Genomic DNA, 3430 nt, shown 5'->3' on the forward strand with positions numbered 1-3430 from the left:
GGAACTCACTCTGTAGACCAGGCTGGCCTCGAACTCAGAAATCCGCCTGCCTCTGCCTCCCAAGTGCTGGGATTAAAGGCGTGCGCCACCATGCCCGGCTATCATTACTACATTTATAAAACAACTTCATCTCCTATAAGGGTCCTCATGTAGTCCTCTGGAAATGAGATCAGATATCGTCCTAGTTAGGGACACCATTGCTGTGGTGAACCACCATGACCAAAGCAAGGTACAGCCTCGGCTACCTGTGGAACACAGTTTCTGTACCCCGACTCTCAGGAAACACTTGCCAGATTTCACCTCGGTGATGCTGGTCTCTTCTAATCACAGCTGATTCCTCAGCCCCAACGGATCAGCATTCTTTAGCCAAGCAAAGCAAGGGTTTTACTTTAGCGGTTTTCGGTCTCTTGTTAGTCACAGTCAATTCTTCAGCTCCGGCTGAAACAAACACCACAGATTCTTCACATAAATGGCCTGGCAGAGTCTTTGCTTCCCTCTGAAAGGTCACAAGCCAGGCCTCCATCTTCTGCCCTGATCTCAACACACTTATCTTCCAAGCTCCCACAAAACAGCCCACTGATCTCAACACTTAGTAGCTTTTCTAACCCAAAGTTCCAAAGTCCTTCTACAGTCTTCAGGTCTGTCAATTGAAGCGTAATACACATGCTTATAGATGCAGTTACTTGAAATTTTATTTTATTGTTTTATTACATACTCTACAGCTACATTTTCTTTTAGCTTTAAAACAAAGCCTATTCAAAATTAAACAATACACTTCTATTATCAAAAATGATTTTTAAAAGGAAAATCCATCTCTCCTTTGTTTTCCCTATTAACAACAAAGCTTGTATTGTTGACAGAAAATCCTAAAATAATGATTACAAAAATTTCTGAGCCAAAATTATCCCCAATATAAGAAAAGATAAATTGAAATTTTCACTACATGTTTCTGGGCCTCAATACATCTATATAACAAGGTATATTAAATGAATGTCTAAATTACTTTCTGAGAGTAAACATCCTTAATATAAACCTCAGATACAGATATAGTACTTAATTTCTTACAATAATTATTATTTATGGAAACAACTATTTTACAAACATTTTGAATATTCTTTTCAATGGTGGTGATAGTTGTGGTGATGGTGGTGGTGGTGCTGGTGGTGTGTGTGTGTGTGTGTGTGTGTGTGTGTGTGTTGAAATAGATTGCTCTGGAACTCATTATGTAGCTCAGCTTGTCCTGAAACTCATAGCAATTCTCCTGTTTCAGTTCCCTAAGTATTGAGATTACAAACATAATCTGCCATGCCTGTCTCTATAAACACACTATTCTAAAACCGTATTTCTAAGCCTTGACTTCCCAAAACACACTATTTTCCTAATAAATCTCACTCAAAAGTGATATCCATAGTGAATCTATGACATTATGAAATTTGAAAATCATCATCAATTTCCTTGTCTAACCCATGGTCTAGTCCACTGGCTTAATTTTTTAAAGATTTTTTTTAATTTTATGTGCACTGGTGTTTTGCCTGCACGTATGTCTGAAGGGGCCAGATGCCCTTGAATTGGAGCTACAAACAGGTGTGACCTGCCATGTGTGTACTCGGAATTAAACCCAGGTCCTCTGGAAGAGCAGCTCTTTCCAGCTGAGCCATTGTCTCTCCAGCCCCCACTGAGTGCACACAGAAAATGGCACAAACTAACAATGTACAGGAAAATGGGAGAACTCACTGTAAAATCACGTTGGGAAAACCAAGAGCTGATGATGGCTGGCAAACACAGCAAAGTGATAGATGCAGAAACCTGCCTGGACCCACAGATTCCCAGATTCCCAGGGCACAGAGAGCTTTGAACTTTGAAGTGCCGGTTATAGCAAGGAGAAGTGAGCTATGAGATTTAATAGATAAGATTGATTGAAAGGTTTCAGACAGAACATATTACCTTCACCCCACCCAAGTCCTATCTCAAGAGATCTAATGGCTGCCGTTGACCCTATCCCAGCCTTAGGTGAAAGAAGAAAGAAAAAAAAGCAAGAAGAAAAAGAAAGGGAAGAAAAGGGGAGGGAAGAAGAGGGAGGAGAGGGAGGGGGGAGGGAAATAAATGTTTCTGTTTTCTCTATAAAGGTATTGTTTGTTTCTGTGGAAATCAGGCACCTTGTGTGAAAGTTGAATGACAATGTTCAGTTTCACAACCCCATATCCCAGAATAATTCCTGTCAATGTAAGGGCCCCAGACAAGACTCACTCAGCTTTTGGATCACCTCTTTCTTAAACACAAATGAGCAAACAACAAACACAAGAGGTATGACATGCCACAGACCAGCCCCAGTGGGAAATCAGGGTTTCAGACAGATGGTCATGGAGTTGGCGACGAAAAAGGTGACAAACGGACACAGACACAAGGGAGTGATGTATCTGGATGAATTTTTTCCAAGCAAATACCATGCTTTTAATACAGAAGAAAAACAAGAAGGCTAGGCAAATACATCCATCAATGTACACTGGTTCTTAACACAAAACAAAGAAAATGTATACATAAAAAGGTGTTGAGAGTCAGGCCCTGTTTACAACTGAGAATAAGAACAACCCTAATTAAGATCAGCTAAACACAGGAGCCAGGTGAATGCTCTGATACAATGCTAGTCTACTGTTAAACCCACCACCAGGAGTCCTTTAGTAAATACCTGATTATGCTATTCCTCTGGGTCTAGTGAAAAAACCTGCACGAGGGGAATTCCATTCTACTAACACTTTCATGAATAATACTACAACCCACCTATTTCCTAAGCCATTGTGTATTCCTGTGTTTGGGTGTGACTCAGCTATTGTCCTAAGTAATTACTATGTAGACTAGCCCTGAGCTTTCTAGCTCTATTCAAGTAAATTGAAATGCCTGATTATTTTCACTGTCTCTACTAGAGGTAAATTTGAATGTTACTGAATAGGTAACATTCTTACTGAATTCCAAGCTCAGGGTCAGCTTCAAGGACTTTCTAGAACATTGGTGAAAGCCAGAGAGTAAAATTCAACCTGATTTAAGTATTTGTAAAATGATTACTTGGAAGCACCTATAATACAAAAAAGCACACGGATCCATACACCAGACTAACGCAGAGACAGGTTTGAGTATACGGGCTATGGGAATGCCAAGGTTCCAGGAGGCTAAGTTTCCATGAAACTCTTTGCCTTGTGAGTGCTTCCAGGCTTTTAGGCCTACCAAGCAGACTTCACTGGAGTGGATGTAGCAATGACAGGTAAAAATAAAGCTGCAACATGAAAGCCTAATGTCAAACTAAGAAAAAAGGACTCAGAAAAAAAACAGGCAATTCACAAAGAGGGAAGGAAGGGAATACTAGAAATAAGAAATAGAATGTTTCCTTGGAAATTAAATATGAATAGTAAGAATAGTAAAACTTTACAAAAAGAAT

The sequence above is a fragment of the Mus pahari genome, chromosome 9 (genome assembly GCF_900095145.1).
Source record: "Mus pahari chromosome 9, PAHARI_EIJ_v1.1, whole genome shotgun sequence".
Taxonomy (NCBI): Eukaryota; Metazoa; Chordata; class Mammalia; order Rodentia; family Muridae; genus Mus; species Mus pahari.